At 42.4% G+C, this 23,593-nt stretch overlaps 1 protein-coding gene across 1 annotated transcript in view; it reads right to left on the reverse strand.

The window, feature by feature from the left end:
• LOC138590378 (tumor necrosis factor receptor superfamily member 14-like) overlaps positions 1-23,593 on the reverse strand; it is a 51,158-nt gene that overhangs the window by 12,197 nt on the left and 15,368 nt on the right. The gene's annotated exons all lie outside the window — the stretch shown is intronic.

Genomic DNA, 23,593 nt, shown 5'->3' on the forward strand with positions numbered 1-23,593 from the left:
ATTACAAACCACTTCCTTGGTAAAGATAAAAAGTAGTTTATTTTGTAAAGTGTGAAAAAAACGTTCAGCATGATTTTTACAAACTCTGAAGAATCCTTTTGATTCATATTTAATGCAGCCTAAAAAAGATTAATTCACAATTGAGATTGTCAGAGGAACATTGTCTTCATCATCTTGGATCCTTTAAAGTTCAACAATGTCTCATATATATTTATGTACACACACACACACACACACACACACACACACACACACACAAAGACTATGAACACTACTACATAAACATCATAACGTGCTTTTTAAAGTGGTTCAAAAGAAGACAGTTTCTGCCCTGATCTCTAAAGGTGCTTTTCGACAGCAGGAACTTTCCCCAGAAACTAGGAACCTTTTTAGGAACTCTGTGCGTTTCAACAGCAGGAACCAGGGTCTAAATTTAGTTCCAGGGTAATTGACTTACCCCCTGAAAAGTCCCTGCTCAGGGGGTAGAACTTTCCAAAGGTCCAGGAACTTTCAGGGCGGGGCCTGCAGGGCCTGCAGTGCTGATTGGTTGAGTATTCACAGTTTTATTTAACCCACTAGGGCTGCATGATATTGGAAAAAACATACATAGCGATATCTTTTTGTTTGTTTTGCGATATTCATTGCAATATTGCGACAGGCAGAATCAAAAACAAAGTCAAAGCCGGAACAAAATTTCTGACAGACAGCTCGATGCTCCGCCTCTCAGTGTTTTGTGAGTAATCCTGACACTTCTTAAAGCAACAGGTGGTCAGTGTACAGAGGCCAGGATTAAAACATGTGATTAATGGTGGACATGTCTGAATAACTTCTCATGTGAAGTCTTGGTTTGTATGAAGACAGAAATGAAGACGTGGACCGTCCTGAACACGCAGGTCACACAAACATTCTGATGATGATCGAGCACATGAAGACATTTCTTTTACATGTCACTCTGTTCAAACGTTACGACAACAGACGCATTACTTTAACATTAAGTACAATGAAAGTTTCCTGAGTAAAGATAATTAATCTCAACATGTATTTACATAATTTACAGACAAAAAACTGAGTGACACCAAATAACCTCAGCTGACGTCAGCTCAGCCTCATGGAGAGAAATGAAACAATTCTCTGCTTCACAAACACGAGAGCTGAACACTGAGTCTGCTGCACGACCTCTGCTTGACCTCTCTGATGGACCAATCACTGTGTGACGGTAAACTGTCTGCATGTTCAGGTTTGTTCTGTCAGCTCCTGAGGAGAGAAGAGATTTATTTATAACAGGAACATTTTATAAAACCTGACAGAGTCAGTCAGTGAACATGTCAGAGGAACACTCTGCTGTCTCACCTCCTCATCTTCTGATACGTATGAAATATTTTCAGGTGTTGTCACGTTTGAATCCATCTGTGCTTTTAAGAAAAATATTAATGAGTGAGTGACATCATTTAATTATTTCACTGTTAAATGGATTGAGAGTAAAGAGAGAAGAAAACATACCTGATCATGAATTTCTTCTTCTCTTTCTCTCCCTGTAATAAAACATAAACAATGAATAAAAACTTGATGATGTCACAGACAGTATTATCTATCAAAACATGATCAAGTTTTTATTGACACAAAGAAAATCTTACTTTTGTTTCGAAGTCTTTTTATCTTCACTACGAGATGCAATACAACTGATGAAATGAACAAAAGAATAGAGACTATAATAATTATCCCGGCTGTATTCAGTCCTCCACATTGAGCATCAGTTGAAACAGTTCCTGGTTCCAGCATCTGTAGTAACTTTGATCTACACCTGTAATGACAGAGGGACATTTATTAGAGGAACACCTGTCGGAGCTCATGAACTCATGAAGGTGTGTCCCTGTCTGATGTGAAGCTTTACTCACTGTGTGTGTGGTCGACAAGATGTAAACGTCCCATCTGAAAATGTTCCACCTCCGCAGTCAGAGCACTCAGTGTCTCTCTGTGACGTTCCTGCACACAGCACATTTATTAAAACCAGTTCAAATGAGATTTTAGACGTGATTTTGTCTCATAATTTTATCATTAGAAATAAAACTCACCTTTCTGTCTGATGTATTGTCCTGGTCTGCAGCGTGTGTAACTCCGTGCTGCTGCACAGCTGTCCTCTGCAGAGTCTGTGCAGTAAAATCCTTCCAGTGGTTCACAAACTGTGTTTGATGTTTGGGTACATGACGTCTTTATCCTCACACCAGAACCTGTCAGCACACACACAGAGGTTATTATGGACCTACTCGACCCATCAGCCAAACACACCTGGCAGATATCTTCTCTTCTATATAAGGTAAGGCTACATCTATAAGGAAGGTAAGGATGTAGAGCAGGGATGCTTTAGCTCAACTCAAATAGTTTCTCACAGGACAAAAAGTTCCTACAAAGTCAAACAGACGGAGACAAACTGAGCTGCTGTGAATGCAGCAAACATCTGAGCTATAACTCAGATCATTCACATTTAGTTGTGGAACCAAAACAGGCTCAAATGTTTCAGAATATTGACCCAAAAAACAGCTCCTCTCGTATCTGAACACTCGTTGGACAGAGAACACGGATCTTTGATTCAGGCAGTCACAGCGTTTAGCTCAGCAGCTGCTCTTTAGCTCTCTGTCTGTTTAACCTGCTTTGTTTGGTGTCGCTTAGTGTTCCACTCAGGTTCTAGAAATACTATATTATATTATATTATATTATATTATATTATATTATATTATGTTATATTATCAGAAATGTACCTGCATCACAGTTTCTACAGCTGAAGCACTTTGTACGGCCAGTAGGCTGGTTCATGAAGGTTCCCTCAGTGCAGGGCAGACAGGAGGTGTGACTGGACTCTGTGCAATCTCTATAAACTAGAAATCCTGTAAAAACAGATTTTTTTTTAAATTGTTAAGTATACGGGTGATTTGAACACACACACACATATATATGTATATATATATGTGTGTGTGTGTGTGTGTGTGTGTGTGTGTGTGTGTGTATATTGATTTATATGTGTATTATACACATACACACTACCAGTCAAAGGTTTGGGCACATTTTCTCATACAAGTGAATGGGAAAGTGTGTCCAAACCTTTGACTGGTAGTGTGTGTATATATATACACACACACACACATACAAATACAAACACATACACACACTATATCAATCTGGTGGATCCTACCAGGAGGACACTTGAGACAGCATCTATTGTCTATCTTATACTCAGATAGATCACATGTGAAATGACCTCTGAAGACATTCAGCACGAGTATCTGTGGAGAGGAGAGGAGAGGAGAGGAGAGGAGAGGAGAGGAGAGGAGAGAAGAGAAGAGAAGAGAAGAGGAGAGGAGATAAGAGGAGAGGAGAGGAGAGAAGAGGAGAGGAGAGGAGAGGAGAGGAGAGAAGAGACAGTTTGGTGTCAGTGAAACATGAAAATCAAACACCTGGACAGAATACAGCTTCTGCCTACCTGAACGCCCTCATCCAGGTCTACACTCCCTCTCGCCCACTACGCTCTGCCAATGACGCCTGGTGCTTTTCATTACATTAATTTGCGCATCCTCGCGTCCTCTCTCCTCTGCTGACCCAAAAATGTTTCCCCCTCCGCCATGATGGAGGATCTCTCTAAAATGCAGAGAGGAGGCTCTGAGCGAGGGTACACAGGTGGATCCTACGTGGAAGTGTTTTAACCAAAGACGTGACGTGATATATATACACATATATGTATATATATATATATAAATATATATTCATATATACAGGGCATCCGGAAAGTATTCACAGCGCTTCACTTTTTCCACGTTTTGTTATGTTTCAGCCTTCTTCCAAAATGGATTAAATTCATTTTTTTCCTCAATTCTTCACACAATACACCATAATGACAACGTGAAAAAAGTTCTTTTGAGATTTTAGAAAATTTATTACAAATAAAAAACTAAGAAATCACATGTACATAAGTATTCACAGCCTTCGCTCGATACTTTGTTGATGCACCTTTGGCAGCAATTACAGCCTCAAGTCTTTTTGAATTAGATGCCACAAGCTTGGCACACCTCTCTTTGGGCAGTTTCGCCCATTCAACTTTGCAGCACCTCTCAAGCTCCATCAGGTTGGATGGGGAGCGTTGGTTCACAGCCATTTTCAGATCCCTCCGGAGATGTTCAATCGGGTTCAAGTCTGGGCTCTGGCTGGGCCACTCGAGGACATTCACTGAGTTGTCCTGAAGCCTCTCCTTTGATATCTTGGCTGTGTGCTTAGGGTCGTTGTCCTGCTGAAAGATGAACCGTCGCCCCAGTCTGAGGTCAAGAGCGCTCTGGAGCAGGTTTTCATCCATGTCTCTGTACATTGCTGCATTCATCTTTCCCTCTATCCTGACTAGTATCCCAGTTCCTGCTGCTGAAAAACATCCCCAAAGCATGATGCTGCCGCCACCATGCTTCACTGTAGGGATGGTATTGGCCTGGTGATGAGAGGTGCCTGGTTTCCTCCAAACATGACGCCTGGCATTCACGCCAAAGAGTTCAATCTTTGAACATCAGAATTTTGTTTCTCATGGTCTGAGAGTCCTTCAGGTGCATTTTGGCAAACTCCAGGCGGGCTGCCGTGTGCTTTTAACTAAGGAGTGGCTTCAGTCTGGTCACTCTACCATACAGGCCTGATTGATGGATTGCTGCAGAGATGGTTGTCCTTCTGGAAGGTTCTCCTCTATCCACAGAGGAACGCTGCAGCTCTGACAGAGTGACCATCGGGTTCTTGGTCACCTCCCTGACTAGGGCCCTTCTGCCCCGATCGCTCAGTTTAGACGGCCGGACAGCTCTAGGAAGAGTCCTGGTGGTTCCGAACTTCTTCCATTTACAGATGATGGAGGTCACTGTGCTCATTGGGACCTTCAAAGCAGCAGAAAAGTTTCTGTACCCTTCTCCAGATTTGTGCCTCGAGACAATCCTGTCTCGGAGGTCTACAGACAGTTATTTTGACTTCATCCTTGGTTTGTGCCCTGACATGCACTGTCAAGTGTGGGACCTTATACAGACAGGTGTGTGCCTTTCCAAATCATGTCCAATCAACTGAATTTACCACAGGTGGACTCCAATTAAGCTGTAGGAACATCTCAAGGATGATCGGTGGAAACAGGATGCACCTGAGCTCAATTTTGAGCTTCACGGCAAAAGCTGTGAATACTTATGTACATGTGATTTCTTCGTTTTTTATTTTCAATAAATTTGCTAAAATCTCAAAAAGACTTTTTTCACGTTGTCATTGTGGGATATTGTTTGTAGTATTTTGAGGGAAAAAATAATTTAATCCATTTTGGAATAAGGCTGAAACATAACAAAATGTGGAAAAAGTGAAGCGCTGTGAATACTTTCCGGATGCACTCTATATACACACTCTATGTATACTATGATGACAGCGAGGGTAATGACGACTCCTGGCTATCAGTATTATGACTATATATTTCACTGCTAAGGACACTAAAGACTGTAATAACTACCTCTTCAAATGTATTTACTTTTCATCACCACTTTTGTCATGAGTTTCTAGTTTAGTTCTGGTTTTTCTTGTATTTCGGTGTTCAGTTATTATTTCTTGTGTTACCTGTCACTTTGTCCCTTGTCATGAGTTCTCATCGTTTAGTTTTGTATTTACTTTATTCTGTGTTCTTGTCAGTAGTTAGTCTTGTTTAGTTTAGTATTTCACTTGTGTCTTTTTGATTAGATCATTTCCTGTTTTACTTTGTCACCTTGTCTCTCGTGTTGGTCCACTTCCTGCCTTTGTGTTTCCCGCTTGTGTGATGATGTGCCCTGCCCTGATTGTTTTCACCTGCCCCTTGATTGTCTCACCTGTGTCTGATTAGCCTCACCTCCTGAGTTTATTTAGTCTTTGTGCTCCCCTGTCTCGTTGCCAGTTCATTGTCGTCTATCCTGTGGAGTCTATGTCTTTGACCTTCCTGGTGTGTTTTTGTTCCTCGTGTCTCCTCTGGATTATCTTCGTGCCTCCCCTGATTTCCTCGTAGCTCCTCGTTCCCTTGGATTACCTGTTCCTGGTTTTGTTTGTAAGTTTTTTGCTCTGTCTTTTGATTTTCCTTTTTGTCTTTTGTTGGAGTTTAGATTTTGTTTGTGCATTTTTGCCTTTTATTTAATTATATCCTTATATCTAAGTCTGCTTCTGGGTCCTCACCTTTTTGTTTAATCTGAAACTTTAAACTTTATCTTTATTTCCTCTCCTCCCCCCCTTATTTATTTATACCTTCATAAACTATTAGAATTGGTCATGGTTCATCATTTCCCTGCACTACCTGTCAAACATTCTTCACACAATAAAATAATAATAATAATAATAATAATAATAATTTCACCAGCAGTGATGCAGCTGACCAAGGATTCCATGTGAACATTGTAAACGTTTTCATGGGCTGAAGACGTCATGTCACAGTTTGGATGAAGGGAGACGTTGATCACAACACCACCTGGGAACAAAAAGAAACACATATTCATTCAACTTGTTTTTTATTTTGGACAAATTAACTCTGAACTTTGGTCCACAGCAACATTATAAACTAAACCGATTTCATTTCTACGAAGTCTCAAAGTTCAGATAAAGTTTAGTATCAGCTGTATCTGCCTTAACTGACGATGATGATGATGATGAATCCCTGAAGAGAAGCCACATTAAAGGGGTTTCGATGTTAAAGGGTTCATATTACCTGAGGTAAACAAGAATCAGGGGGAGGAGGGGGGGGGGGGGGGCAGATTTTCTTCATCACTAACAGAATCACAAAGATTTTAAAAATAACTAATATGACAGTAAAGTTTAAAACATGAATAATCTCACAACACACAAGTTCACCCTCAGAATCTCACACTTATGGTGTCTAAGAAAGGCTACTTCTCCTCAGCATGGAGGAGACACGACTGCTCAAAAGAACTTTCACTAATACAAAGTATGACCCTACGAGAACATTAAGAATCTGAAAACACTTCATTCAATAGTCTATCAATCAATCATCATTAATCAAGCCAACAAATAACTTTGAAATGTTTGCAAACAGAACTTGTCCTTAAAGATTACAATATACTCTACTTGCTTTAACTCTCGCTGTGTGCAAGTGCAATGTGCCGTCAGCCTCAAAAGAGGAAGTCAGAGCTTCAGAGCCGTTACGATCGGTAACCAAATATCCAGAACATAATCTGAACATAAGAGTCAGACTGATCGAGTTTCAGCAGTAAAACAACATCAACTGACTTCAACAGAGTTTTATATTTACTGGGATTCTTTTTAAAGAAAATATGTCAAGACAAAGACGAGTACGCACCTTGTTCCCCAGATACTGACTGCAGGAGTAACTTTAGTTTCATTTTCAGGCCTTTCACAATAAAAGCTTCCAAAGAAGAGTCTCGTAATTTACAGTATAATGTGTTAATGGTCAATCAAAACACTCCATATGGTTTGAAGCCATTCTTATTTAAACTGAAAAACTAAAATAAAATGTAAAAAACACCGTTTATTGGAGGCATTTATAATTAGCTACATACATAATGTGTCATTAATGCTCTTGTTACATTTATCTCTGTTCCCAGCCACTAAAACAACAACTATGAATATCATCATGTTGATGTAAATGTAGCTGTCAGAAGTGCGTGAATATGACAGATGGTTGATTGAAGGATTATTTTTCGATGGTCACTGAAGTAAACACACGTTACATATTGTGGCGAGCTTGCGTGGACAAGAGAACGAGATTTTCTCACTTTAAACAACACCTGTGCCCCATACACCGCTTGACTACAGGTGGTGCTGTTTTAATCAAGCCAAAGCCATATAATACATGGACACAGGTCATTAATCAACACATGAGTCATGGTGGCTACATTGCTAGATAGACTGTAATGCTTTCCCAGCCACACAAACACTGAAAACACATTATATAACACCAACATAACCACAACAATCAAAACATGAACACACTGTCTTTAAAACAACACTTTAAATGTGAACATCAACAGTCCCATAATGCTTTGTGCCTCACGCGACGGACCCCCTCTGGTCCCTACATAACTCCCATCTGAGGGGTCAGTCGTCCTCGACGATCCCATCACCCAAAAGATAGTCCCTCAAATGTCCAGGATGTCTTCGCTGGCCAACAGGCCGCCTGGGGCCCACAGGAAATGCAACTGGAGGAGAGTCACACTGATCGGTGTGTAGCAGCATAGAAATATATTTATTTATTTATGCAGTTTGCTGCTTCAATTAATGGAGCGCCACTGGTGGCCAATCATTGAACTAGGGGGAAGCATTTAAGCAGCGACTTCCCCCCTGCCTCTTTCTTTTGCGCTCCCGTCTGCTTCCGGCTGCGACAGAGCGACTGGTGTGCCCCTAACCCTTACGGATGGGATAATACACCCATACCTTGTCCCCAGGCATGAAAGCCTGTCCCCGACACCGTGTGTCGTAGGCCCTCTTCTGCCGCACTCCAGAGTTGGCTTGAGCCTGGCGGCTGTAGTCGTGGACCACTTGCAGGTGATCCTTCAGTCTACGAAAGTAGTCCATTTCTCTTCCCCCACCAATCTCTGGCTAGGGTGGAGCCCCAAACACCAAGTCCATCGGTGTCCGGAGCTCCCCCCCCACCCCCAGCCGCCGACAGACCTCACCAAAGACCTGGGACTCCAAGTTTCGCCCTTGGTCGCTGGTGAAAGCGGTCTTTGGTCTTGCGGCAGGGGCTAGCTCAACCTGCTGGACCCAGTGATGTAGTCGAGGTGCGTCGTCAATCTGAGGGAGTGGGTAGGAGTCTATTTTTGTGATGGCATTAAGGCGTCGATAGTCCACACAGAACCGCCAGCGGCCATCCTTCCTCTTCACCAAGACCGCTGGAGCTGCCCACGGACTGTCAGAGGGCTCGATCACACCAGCTGCAGCCATCTCACAGATCATATCCTCCGCCGCCTGTCGTTTAGTGAGGGTCAGCTGATGGGGGTGCAGTCGGATGAGCTGGGCAGAGCCGGTATCGATTGCATGTTGGACCAGCCCTGTCTGCCTGCAATCTTCATCTCTAGCTGCAAAGATGTCAACGTAGTCATCGAGGAGGCATTTCAACTGGTGGCGCTGCTGTGGGTCGAGGCCATCGCTGCTGCGTTGCCATAAGTTGTGTATGGCCTCAGTCTTCTCGGCTGAGGGAAGGACAGCAGGCTCAACTGTCGGGGCTTGGGCAGGCTGTGGTGGTGTAGGGCTTCTGGTGGTGGTGGTGCCGATGGGTGTGCTGGTGTGAAGCTTGGACGGTGGTCTGGGCTGCTGAGTTGCGTTGAAGCACAGGGGTTCGGAGCCCCAAACACCAAGTCCATCGGTGTCCGGAGCTCCCGCCCAAACATGAGGGCAGCAGGTGTGCACTGACTTGACTCCTGAACAGCAGTTCGGTAGGACCACAGAACCAAGGGTAGGTGACGGTCCCAGTCCCGCTGCTGTTGGCTGGTGAGGATGGCGAGCTGAGTGGCTAGGGTGCGGTTGAAACGCTCCACCAGCCCGTCGCTTTGAGGGTGGAGCGGTGTTGTCCTTGTCTTGTCCACCCCCAGCCGCCGACAGACCTCACCAAAGACCTGGGACTCCAAGTTTCGCCCTTGGTCGCTGGTGAAAGCGGTCTTTGGTCTTGCGGCAGGGGCTAGCTCAACCTGCTGGACCCAGTGATGTAGTCGAGGTGCGTCGTCAATCTGAGGGAGTGGGTGGGAGTCTTTTTTTGTGATGGCATTAAGGCGTCGATAGTCCACACAGAATGGCCAGCGGCCATCCTTCCTCTTCACCAAGACCGCTGGAGCTGCCCACGGACTGTCAGAGGGCTCGATCACACCAGCTGCAGCCATGGGCAGTTGAAGCTCAGCGTCGGCAGTAAGCCAAGTTTCGCCCTTGGTCGCTGTGGAGTTCAGCTGGGACCACAAAGCAGGCAAACATCTCCACCACCAACCTAGGTCGAGTGGAGAGTACAGCCTCGGCCCGTTCAGCTTCATGGAGAGCCTCGCTGAGAGATTGGAGCATGACTAGGTGAACATGCTGGCGCAGCAGCTCTGGTGTCAGCTCCTCTTGAGCAGCTGCGCTGAACTGCGGTTAACCATGCTGGGCGTGCAGCTGCACATCTGCTGCGAAGGTGCCCAGGGTCTCTCCCTCTTGACAGTGGCGACTGGCTAGTTGCTCTCTGCTCTGCTCAGTGAAGAGTCTTCGCCCAAATCGCCTCTCCAGCGCCATGGTCAGGGCCTCTAGATTCTGCTGCTCTGCTGGGGCTAGGTCGAGGAGCACCTGCAGCGCCTTGCCCTCCAAGGACAGAGCCAGGTGAACAGCAGCTTCTTCATTGCTCCAGTTGCTGTGCCATGCCGCTAGTTGGACTTGTGAGAGGTACAGCTCCAGCTGCGTCATCCCATTGTGGCTGGTGTTGTAGGCACAGCTGCAGGGTGCAACAGGCTGGGCATGGAGACCGGTGTTGATGGCAGCTCGTTAGCAGCAGCCGCAGCAATGGGCAGTTGAAGCTCAGCGTCGGCAGTAAGTAACAGCAATCCTCTGGTGTTATCATTTTCATCCTGTAGGGGGCGATGGAGCCGTGGTGCACTGGAGCCATCCGGACGTGCTGGGATACTTCCACCTCTGGTAGACTCCATCTGTGGTCTCCCCAGTTGCTGACGTGTCTGCTCAATAGCTAGCTCCAGGTCTTGAATTTCTCTCTCCATTCTGAAGTCTGACATGACTGAAATCCCACTTCTGACACCAATGTGGTGGGTTAGCGTGGACAAGAAAGTTAGAAGACAGAGATTTTCTGACTTTTAACAACACCTCTGCCCCATACTCTTCTCAACAACAGGTGGTGCTGTTTAAAACAAGACAAAGCCATTTAATACATGGACACAGGTCATTAATCAACACGAGTCATGGTGGCTACATTGCTAGATAAACTGTAATGCTTTCCTAGCCACACAAACACTGAAAACACATTATATAACACCAACATAACCACAACAATCAAACCATGAACACACTGTCTTTAAAACAACACTTTAAAACAATGTGAGCATCAACAGTCCCATAATGCTTTGTGCCTCACGCGACGGCCCCCCTCTGGTCGCTACAACATTTACATGGAGTACTTTAAGTATTCAGAAATACAGGATACGGAAATAAATGCAGACAGAATTAAATAAATAGGGAAATAATGAAAAACTGATATAAATTTAAATAGAAAGAATCAATTGTCAATCAAGTAAATATTGAAATAAATGAATACAAAAATAAGGATAAAATAAATAAAAACATTACATTTTTCAGATTTCTGAATATATTTATTTATTCTTTAATGAATATGAACATTTATTTGACAATTGAGGCTTTCATTTTTACATTTCTGTCTTTATTATTTTGTTTACTTATTTATTTATTTGAGATATTTATTTGTTTTTGATTATGGCAGTTTCAGTCCTTCATAGATCAGATCTTTTTACATTATAAAATTCTCTGTTATATATATATTATACCTGAACACTTCCCCCTCATGTGACGAATGTAAACGCACACTTCCTCATCAGTTTAGGTGTTGCCCTACTTGAGCCTCCTTCTGGTGCCTTGTATTCGACTATATATCAGCAGCGTTCAATAGAACTATTGATGCAGACCCACTTCTTGCCTTCTTTGGTTCAGTAGTGACAAACCCGTGTATTGACAAAGGACGAGCTGTTTCCCTCTGCACATCGCTGGCCAAATGCCTTATTCTTCAACTGTGGAGGTCAGAGGGCGGTCCTTCATTTCAGCGACGGCTCAGAGATCTGAGAAATACATTTAGAGAGAGTGTGTTACAAGCTGGACAACAGAGACGTTCTTGAAGTATGGCAACCCCTGGTGGACAAAAAGACGACCACCTCCAACACAACTCTCTCTTAAGCCACGTCACTACGCATCTGAATTTAGGAGACTACTAGATATTGGTTCTGTAATTACACTTTATCTAAATAGAGCGGTCTTTGACCTCACTTTGTAATATGCTGACTTATTTTTTTATTCTTTATTACTATTTTATTACTTGATATTATTATTGCATCTATTATTAATGCTGTAGTAGGTTACATTATTAAAACTAACAAACTGTCACTTCAAATATGCAGTCGTACATGAGAGAGATAATCTGTGAAAAACATCATGTTCCTCTGGCTCCTCCGACAAGAACCCAACACTCCCGAAACACAACAACCAATCAGAGCCGAGCAGTCAATCGGGCTGCTGTCAATCACACGCTGCGCAGCAGCACAGTCAAGATCAATTTCTTCAGTGTGCGCAGCGTCAGCCTGTTTGTGTCCACAAAGGCTGAAAAACAACCACCAGGAATGAAAAACTGTCCATCCCTCCATCGCCAAATACGGCTTCTACTACAAGAACCGTTACACCGAAGAAGACAGAAGAGGAAAAGGCAAGGTAAAAAGAAAGAGTTGGACCGAGACAGAAACAAAACAGCGTTAACACTGGAGCAGCATTTCTGAGGTGGAGAGAGCTACGGGACCTGAGAGGATTATAAAGTGATGCTGAGTTAGACAGTTACCCCAGCTTGATTTATGCTGTATTTGCTTTCAAAAAACGTCTCCACAATCCTAAGATGTCTGCGGTTACTGTGACTTTACGTTGGTGTTGCAGTCGGGCTAACGTTAGCTTGTTCCCACTGGTGCTGCTGTATGGCGTTTTTTCATGGCAGAGTGGCTGAAAATATCTCTGTGAAGTGCCCAGGCAGGGTTACTTTCAGGTTACCAGGTTAGTTCTGTGTGCCTGTGCTCGCACAGCTAAATGTTCACAACATCAGTGAGTTACTGCTTAGTTGGCTCTGTTGTTTTTTCCACAGTCTCTGTTAGCAAACTAAGTGCTGCTGGTTTTGCCAAATAAAATTAGCTGTAGATTGCCAGTGTTTCCGCTAGGATTTTTTTCAGCAGCTGGGGGGGGGGTAAATTAATTGATCGCAATTACTCGCATATATCAATGATTTCTGTGAGAAGCACACTTCCACACTCTAATTGTTCTCTTTTCTTCACTGTATTAAGTTTTAATTCACAATCTACTTTAGTCTGATCACTTTGCTTTGCTTCAGTCCCCCAACCCACCTGCACCTCTGCTCTCGGCATAGCTGCTGGCCCCGCCCCCCTCTTTCTGTCTGCTTTGTTGACTGCCTTCATCAGCAGTCTGTTAAATTAAGTTACAAAACTTAAATATTTTCTATCGCAATTCAAAACAGCACGTGAGCTGCGTGTGCACGAGGGAGGTTATTAATGACGTAGCGATCAAAAAGATCATCCATCGTTACCAAATGACATCGGATTGATGTGTCTCTGCTTTGATTGTGTTGGTGGTGTAATACAGCGGCTGCACTTGTTGTCATTTCACGTTTTTACTGGTGTCTCCGCCATATTGTATATCTGGCTTATTCAGTTGCTGTGGTTACTAGCCTGTGCGCTCAACGGACAGTTCCTCACGTTGGTGACGATCAGCTGGAGGGTTCGTCCTGGTCGAGGCAGAGCATCTGGATAGAGAGACGAGAAGAGGAAAACATGAGAAAGAGTCAGGATGACACGATCGGACTCATTAAAGATTAAAAGTCAGGATAGCTGCTCAGCGCTGACTTCAAAGTTCACTTCGTGTCACACAGAAGAACAGAGAGACTCACAGCAAAAACCTTATTTAAGATGTTGTTCAGAACCAGCGTGAGTAACGTAAAGACTTTAAGACACAACGTGACATTAAACAGCTTTAAATCCAACTTCTGTTCATGAACAAGATGCTAACATTAAACAAGATCTGCTGCTTCAAAATAACAATGAAATGCAATTTAAACATTCTTCAGATTGACTGTCTGACAATAAAATCATTTGATATATTTCTCTATGTGAACACAATGTGGAAATAAGGGAACCAAATGGCTCACATGGAAAACCAACGTCTCTGAACGGTCACATTAATAAAGTCTGTTTGAGCCATGTTAGCATCACACCGTCTGTTTCCCATAATAACACTGAACATGACTATCCAGAGACACTTTTACATACAACGTAGTCTACTTGTTTCTTTACTCAACCAAATCAAATTCAACTAAAACATAAAAACACATCATAAATATTTAGCTCCGTGCGTACCTTCATTACTGTCAATCCCGAACAATAAAACATGCTAATCACGCTAACTCTGGCATCCACATACAAACAGCAGGCCCGGGTTGACCTCACTGACGTCAGACGTCTGTCTCTATGGCCTCTAGGTCTACAGCCTATTCTGTGAAAATAGAATACTATTCCGAGCATGTTTAAGATTAACCTGAAGCGCCAAGTAAGGCGGAATGATCTGCGCATGCCTGAATGTTGAGAAAAATGAAAGCAGTGGCAGACTTTCGCAGAGGAAATAGATCCTTCACTATTCTGTTAGTTTAACAGAATCCTGCTGAAAACGATCAAAAACAAGCCACTAAACAAACTAAGGAACACGAAAGACGGTTCAAAGATTTCATGTGAAAAGGTGCCCTACAATGGCATGATATTCATAATACTTTCAGTTTTTAGTATTATTAAATGAATCAAAATAGTTGCCATTTCATTTTCTGTAAATTAACTGATAGATTTATTAACTCATCATTTAAGCAGCATTAGTACAAACTGTTGAGTTTAGTTTGAAACAAAACGTCATACCGTATTTTACAAGTTCTTTTAGTGTTTTACGCACAAATATCTGAATATGTTAGTGATCTAAAATCAGCCTCTCGCTGCCGATATAGCACCATATCAGATATAGTTATGTGTCATCCATCCATCCTTCCAGCAAAGGCTCATATATTTTATCAGATGTATAAACGTCCTCTATTAGGTATTTTTTGAACGATAGCCTAATTTTTATAAGTACTGGATAAAATAAAAAAACCCAAATAAATCCATCCTCAATGTAACAGAGTTAGGAATAACCTTTATTGTGGAATTTCTGCAACATTGATGTGACTGTATTGTTGATGTTGCTCTGTCGCCACCTGGTGGATCAAAAGCGCAACTGCATGGGTAGGGCTCCGTGCTGTACTGTGAACAGTACTTACCTCAGCAAAGGAAAAATCTCATGAGCTGAAGGTGGGTGCGTGGTTGCAATGGTGCAGTCGATGTTTAAATGTTTGCTTTAAAACAGTTGCATTGCTCAAACCCTGAATCGAAGCCAAAACGGCCCTTCTAATGTTTTCGGCTAATTCGGCTGGGACGACAGGCCACTCCACCATGCAGGTCAGACCGCTGAGCCAGAGAGCCAGAGAGCCAGCGAGTAGCAGTAAGGAAGCGGCTGGGACGATGGATGGATGTATAGTTGGATGTATAGATGGATGTATAGTTGGATGTACGTATAGATGGATGGATGTATAGTTGGATGTATAGATGGATGGATGTATAGTTGGATGTATAGATGGATGTACGTATAGATGGATGGATGTATAGATGGATGTATAGTTGGGTGTATAGATGGATGGATGTATAGATGGATGTATAGTTGGATGTACGTATAGATGGATGGATGTATAGTTGGATGTATAGATGGATGGATGTATAGTTGGATGTATAGATGGATGGATGTATAGTTGGATGTATAGTTGGATGTACGTATAGATGGATGGATGTATAGATGGATGTATAGTTGGGTGTATAGATGGATGGATGTATAGTTGGGTGTATAGTTGGATGAATAGACAGACAGACAGATGGATGTACTTTATTGGTCCCAAACTGGGAAATCAAAAATCAATTTTCTAGGCTACGACCAATAAAAACTTTGTTATATAAAACTAAAATAAATTAAAGCCCGATTATATTAGGACCAAATCGATTACAGTCACTCACAGACCAATAGGCCTGGATTAATAATTAATAATTAAATGGGCTTCATTTGTTTTTTAAAGTGGACTTTCGTTATAACAAAACATAATAATTAAATTAGTATAATAACATGATTATAAAATTGTGCTCTGATATGTAAAAAACGTAATAATGAATTGAATTGAATGATTTTTTTATGTCTTGCTATTTAATTATCAGCCCGTGTGGATCAATACATAGACCTATGTGTTTTACAGCACAAGTGAAAAATATGGTAAATATGGCAAATTTTATGGAAACATTATTATTTTTTTGTTCCTCAGTATCCTGACGTGTCTGATGAACACTGCAGCAGGTTGATGGCTCAAATATAGATTAATAATATGTATTTTCACTAAGTATAGCCCAGTTTTAGCAACTCACTACGCTTCCGAGGCTGGCGACTAGCGCGCCGAAGCTAACAACCCACTGGATCGGTTACTGGACAGGCTGGTAATTCGGAAGCTCATGACCAGCCTAGCCAGTCGCCAAGCCAATGGGTTGCTATGTTAAACACATGACTTGCCACCCTGGTCGAATGAACAGGCGGCCAGTTAACGGCCTGCACTGCGCTGACTTATCACTGGTCAGATCAATAGCTGGCTTCGGCAAGGACATAGGCTCCTTCGGCCTCTCAATAGTCTTAATTTTGTCCTTTTCCCTGCACCATACTGTTTAACACGAGGACTTGTTACCTTTCAGTCTGCAGTCAAACACACGATAAATCCACATCAGACACTTTTAAGATTCAAGAAAGAGACTTTTATTGATGCAGTGATATTTAAACACAGAGTGGACTCAGAGAGAGAAACACAGAGTGAAGAGAAGCATCAGAAAAACATTCAGAACAACAAAAACAAAGTGATATTAAAGTCTGTTCCTCACAAGAACTCAGTGACGGCTCGCTGCTCTGTTACACAACAGGTAAAAATCCTTTATTTCAAATAAGACATTTAATTTAACGTCCTCTCTTCCTCCGCGCTGTGTTTCTGATCATGCTTCAGTGTTTATGTCGTCTGTGTTTGCTGTTCATGCCTTTGTTTCTCTTTTCTTGCAGCACGTTTCCCTTCAGACTTTATGTGTTTTGGTTTCTGCATGGTTTCTGTTTCTGCTGCTGTTTTCCTCTGATGGAAGAGCTTCAGGCCGCTGGAGCACGTTTGCCCGTGTCGGCCTCTGTACAAATGTGCACTCGGACTCAGGTTTGAACGGATTTGAAATTGGGGTCAAAGGTCAAAGATTGCTGTGACCTCTCAAATATGATATAAACTTCAACTCGACTGGTTGATGATATTTGCAGCATAATATTACATCATATAAGATTGTAATAACTTGTAAACCACAGCAGCAGAGAGGATATATTTATAGATGCTGTTCTTGGTGTGGACGGCTCTTAAGGCTGGATTTTAAAGCTGCTATTTACAGAAGCCCTGAGCGAACCTGCCTCGTACATTTCATTTACTCTGTTTTCCCGTGATAACGACTCATTTCAGTTGTTTCCTGGAGGTCACCGTAACGTCAGATGATCATAACTCGTATCACCAATCGAACATAGAAACAGGCTGAACTTCCCTCATCAGTGTGGGCGATGGCAGCATGGCATGTCCTGCTCTGTAATTATAGAAGAAAATAAAAACAATCCCAGGTACCTTTTCAGCGCTGTAGCCAGGCTGACAGAGAGTCACAGCTCCATTGAGCCATGTTTTCCTATAGCCCTCAGCAGTGATGATTTCATGAGCTCCTTTAATGACAAAATCCTAAAGATTAGAGACTCTGTAACCTGCTGCCCTTAACTGGTGCAGATGTATCTTTGGAAACTGCTCAAAAACCTGATGTTTACACTGTTTGTCTCCAATTGACCTTCCTGAGCTAAATTCTCTAATCACTCCGTCTAAACCATCGACCTGTCTTTTAGACCCGATTCCAACCAAGCTGCTGAAGGAAGTCTTTCCCTCAATCAGCACCTCTTTACTAGATATGATCAATATGTCTTTATCGACAGGCGATGTACCACTGTCTTTTAAACTAGCTGTAATGAAACCTCTGCCCTAGATGGCATCATCCTGGCCTCCAGCACTACTGTTAGGAATCTGGGAGTTCTGTTTGATCAGGATATGTCCTTCATCTCCCACAGAAAACAAATATCAAGGACAGCCTTCTTTCACCGTCACAACAAACATCAGACACATCCTGTCTCAACACGATGCAGAAAAACTCGTCCATGCATTCGTTACTTCCAGGTTGGATTATTGTAACTCGTTACTATCAGGCTGCCCTAATAAGTCACTAAAAACTCTGCAGCTGGTACAAAATGCTGCAGCACGTGTGCTGACAAGAACGAGGAAGAGAGAGCACATCTCTCCTGTATTAGCCTCTCTGCACTGGCTTCCTGTGAAATCTAGAATAGAATTTAAAATCCTTCTTCTTACTTACAAAGCTCTTAATGGTCAGGCACCATCATATCTTAAAGAGCTCATAGTGCCATATTACCCCTCTAGAACATTGCGCTCCCAGGATGCAGGCCTGCTTGTGGTACCTAAAGTCTCTAAGAGTAGTGTTGGAGGTAGAGCCTTCAACTACCAGGCCCCCCTCCTCTGGAACAATCTACCCGTCAGGGTCCGGGAGGCAGACACCCTCTCTTCTTTTAAGAGTTAAAACTTTCCTCTTTGATAAAGCTTATAGTTAGGGCTGGCTCAGGCTGGGACCAGCCCAGAGTTATGCTGCTATAGGTTTAGACTGCCGGGGGATCTGACACACCAAGCTTCTCTCTCTCTCTCTCTGTCTGTCTCTCTCTCTCTCTCTCTCTCTGTCATATTAATGCAGCTCATTAACTCTATTTCTTCTTGTCCCATTAACATTACTAACCATATATCTTCCCGGGAGTTCTTGCGCTCCCTTGTCTCGCTGTCTGCTGCTGACCGGCTCGACTCAGTCTGCAACACCTACTAACATCAGACTTCCCCATAGTATCATTATTGTTGCTGCTAATGCTAAAAGTTGAAGCATGCTCTAATATCTAAATAGGTAAGGGGAAGGGGGGTTTTAAGAAAAAATTGTTCCTATTTTTTCTTTCCTTCTAAAAGCAGGACGCCCTCAGAAGCGTCACAAAAACTGAGGCTTTCCCGTCGGCGACGACACGTTCATTAATCTGTCGCCGTAGTGCTCACGGATCACTACTGGGACTATGCTAGCGGGCCCTTAGCCCTCAGGGAAAAATACGGCTAGTTTCTCTGTCCCTTGGTCCGGTCCCTACCGTGAAACCCCTAAAGGCTTTCTAAAGGTGCTCTCTGCCCTGTGTGTGTGTGTGTGTGTGTCTATAAATCAGTAATGTCGCCGTAGTGTGAATCTCATGAGCTTACCTCGGGGGCGTAACGGAGTCCTTTGAAGAAAACCTTTCTCACTTCTGTTTTAATACCACTCACTCTGAAACCAAAACTCCCTCCAAAGGATTTCTTAAAGTTTTACATGCCTTTATTTGTTCACTCGGTTATAAATATATAAATAATAAAAAAGAAAAAGAAAAAGTTAAAAACTCAAATTTGTCAGAACTGGTCTGGTTCTGTTTTCAGATGCCTTTAAAGAAGGCTGATAATTTAGGAGTTGGACAATTTGGATGCAGTTTAAGAAACCTTAAATTACATTCTATCTATCAGCTAAATTTGGGAGTCTCTGGCGGGCATTGATTATTCACAAAACCTCGAGTCCTGTTTAGGTTTGTCTACCAAGAGATACCATGCAAACCCTCGAAAGGCGTGTTGTCGCCAGGAGCTTACGAGCATCCCCGTTATGGCAGGCCCAACAGTTGTCAAAGTCTTGCTTCAAATCTAAATTACGCCAGAAGTTCAAGTCACAAACGGACAAGAGTCAGATTTAAAGTTTTTCAGACTATCTGCTTTACCTCTTCCTGCGAATGGAGAATCTCTGAGAGACGGGTAGGCATGTCCTGAGGAGAGTGGAGCGGGGAGTGAGCCCCGATCTCCGGACATTTGCCTTTATATAGGCCTCTGCACAAAAGCTGGAATTTCCCAGCTCCTGCACCTGCAAGTTCAAGAGGCCCGTTCACGTGAGGTGAGGTGCACGCGGCCCGTCCACGTGAGGTAAGGGACACTTTTCCAGCCTACCCATAACTATTGGCCAACCTGAGCCCTACCCCACGTGGGCCAGCTGCGACCGGGGAGCCAATCATAAATCTGTTCACAGACAAGACCAGTTTCAACAACTCTGCGACCCACAAATAAGGACTCAAAGAGAGGTTCTCCAACAACTTAATAAATGTAAGCATACATGATAAATGTTTAACAATACATAGTCAAAAGTCCAATAAATGGATATATGACATGGTTACATGAGTACATTAAAGTACATTGACAGAAAAATCAACATGCAGATTGATGAAGAGACTAAAGTAACTACTAGAAGGAGAATAGTAGCACAAATCATTGATTAAAAGTCAAGGTTAAAATAATTCCTTGCAATTCACAATTCACCAATAATTTGTGTTAATAAAAAGTCTCATAATCGAGTAATACTCCAAAATAATATGTAATCAAACATCATTCTATTTTTCCAGTTAAGAAATCAGATAATAATCCATTAATTAATAAACTCATATTATAAGTTGTGAGCTATAAGCTACACAGTGAGTTTACAATGTTCAAACTTAAACGCACACATATAATAAATCTAAAGTTAAAAGACCAAGAGAGCAAAGGCTACAGTACATAAAGCTTGCTGGCTATAATGTTAAAGGCTGACATACAGTCAGTGTAACTGAGGGAAAACAGGATATAAATCAAGAATAGGATCTTTAAAGACTCAACTGCAGTAATTCTCAAGACACTCGACTAAGAGCATCAGAGGCCAACATGGCAGTAAAACTTAAAGCATACATGTTAGACTCTGACACCTCAAGAGGAGTACAAGAGGAGCAGATCTAAGATCATACAGAGAACATAAAAGTGATATATTCTCAAGACTCAAACGTGCACTAGTTATTCATAACAAGTGTTCTGGCTACTCTTTCATGCCAGTGTAAGCTTATGGAGATTTCCTCCTTATCATTTGTTTTTGTTATTTTTAACTTGTTATTTATATAGTCCCATAAGGGACATGGGCGAAATGCAGGAGTCCAAAGACATGTAACTCATTACTTCCTACATAAACGCTCATTTAAAAAAGATTTAATTATAGTATTCAAATGTTAACAACAATTGCATTTAATTTTACCTGTCCTGTCTAACAAATTACTATTATCAGCCTTTCATCATGACTCTGCTGTTCTTGCTTATCTTCACACTAGTGTACCACTATTATTGGCATCAATATTTATTTGAGGACTTTCAGTCAGGATTTAGAGTCCACCATAGCACTGAGACAGCCCTTGTGCGAGTTTCAAATGATCTACTTACTGCTTCAGACAGAGGACTTCTCTCTGTACTCGTCCTGTTAGATCTTAATGCCGCTTTTGACACGATAGACCATCACATCCTGTTACAGAGATTAGAACATTTAATTGGCATTACAGGCTCTGCACTAAGTTGGTTTAAATCTTATCTATCAGATCGATCTCAGTTTGTTAATGTTCATGATGTGTCCTCTATGCAAACCAAAGTTAGTCATGGAGTTCCACAAGGTTCTGTGCTCGGACCGATTCTTTTTACCTTATATATGCTTCCTCTGGGTAATATCATGAGGAAACACTCCATTAATTTTCATTGTTATGCAGATGATACTCAATTATACTTATCTATGAAGCCAGATGAAACCAATCAGCTATCTAAACTAGAAGCATGCCTTAAGGACATAAAGATCTGGATGACTAGAAACTTTCTGCTACTTAATTCAGACAAAACTGAAGTTATTGTGCTCGGCCCAAAACACCTTAGAGACTCTTTCTCTAATGATATAGCTGCCCTAGATGGCATCAGCCTGGCATCCAGCACTACTGTTAGGAATCTGGGAGTTCTGTTTGATCAGGATATGTCCTTCATCTCCCACATAAAACAAATATCAAGGACAGCCTTCTTTCATCTTCGCAACATAGCAAAAATCAGACACATCTTGTCTCAAAACGATGCAGAAAAACTCGTCCATGCATTCGTTACTTCCAGGTTGGATTATTGTAACTCGTTACTATCAGGCTGCCCTAATAAGTCACTAAAAACTCTGCAGCTGGTACAAAATGCTGCAGCACGTGTGCTGACAAGAACGAGGAAGAGAGAGCACATCTCTCCTGTATTAGCCTCTCTGCACTGGCTTCCTGTAAAATCTAGAATAGAATTTAAAATCCTTCTTCTTACTTACAAAGCTCTTAATGGTCAGGCACCAACATATCTTAAAGAGCTCATAGTGCCATATTACCCCTCTAAAACATTGCGCTCCCAGGATGCAGGCCTGCTTGTGGTACCTAAAGTCTCTAAGAGTAGTGTTGGAGGTAGAGCCTTCAATTACCAGGCCCCCCTCCTCTGGAACAATCTACCAGTCAAGGTCCGGGAGGCAGACACCCTCTCTTCTTTTAAGAGTTAAAACTTTCCTCTTTGATAAAGCTTATAGTTAGGCCTGGCTCAGGCTTGGACTAGCCCAGAGTTATGCTGCTATAGGTTTAGACTGCCGGGGGGATCTGACACACCAAGCTTCTCTCTCTCTCTCTCTCTCTCTGACTCTCTGACTCTCTCTCTCTCTCTCTCTCTTCCTCTCTCTCTGACTCTCTCTCTCTCTCTATCTGTCATATTAATGCAGCTCATTAACTCTGTATCTTCTGGTCCCATTAACATTACTAACCACATATCTTCCCGGGAGTTCTTGTGCTCCCTTGTCTTGAAGGTTCCTGAGGATCGTTGCTGCAGACCACCTGCTGCTGTGGACCTGCTCGACTGCAACAACTACTAACATCAGCCTTCCCCATAGTATCATTATTGTTGCTGCTAATGCTAATAGTAGACCTGTTGACTTCAACTGTTACAATTACGATTACCTCAGCCTTTATCATTACTCTGCTTCTCTCGCTAATTTATTTATTTATTTATTTATTTAGCCAATCTTCACCCTAGTCTACCACTATTATTGGCATTGTAACCATAAGTATGTGTCTGTTGTTGTTCATGTAACAAGAACATATGTTGTTGTTGCTCTCTTTGCCTGTCTCTATCCTGCATCTCCTTCTATCCCATTTTCGGCCCATCCAGTCGAGGCAGATGGCTGTTCAACATGAGTCTGGTTCTGCTCGAGGTTTCTGCCTGTTAAAAGGAAGTTTTTCCTTGCCAATGTGCCGAATTGCTAAGTGCTACTCATGGTGGATTGATGTTGGGTCTCTCTCTAAATAACATAAAGAGTCGGTCTAGACCTGCTCTTTCTGTAAAGTGTCTCGAGATAACCCTGGTTATGATTTGGCGCTATACAAATAAAATATGATTGATTGATTGATTGATCATAACCATGAGTATGTATTAGCTGTTGTTGTTGTAACAAGAACATATGTTGTTGCTGCTCTCTCTGCCTGTCTCTATCCTGCTTCTCCTTCTGTCCCATGTTCGGCCCATCCAGTCTCTTCAGATGTTCAACATGAGTCTGGTTCTGCTCGAGGTTTCTGCCTGTTAAAGGAAGTTGTTCTGCCACTGTGCTGGATGTTGCTACGTGCTGCTCATGGTGATTCATGTTGGGTCTCTCTCTAAATAACATAAAGAGTCGGTCTAGACCTGCTCTTCTTGTAAAGTGTC

Source organism: Semicossyphus pulcher, unplaced genomic scaffold, assembly GCF_022749685.1.
Source record: "Semicossyphus pulcher isolate SPU_LCO1_2020_fin unplaced genomic scaffold, fSemPul1.0.p SCAF_13, whole genome shotgun sequence".
NCBI classification, from domain to species: Eukaryota; Metazoa; Chordata; class Actinopteri; order Labriformes; family Labridae; genus Semicossyphus; species Semicossyphus pulcher.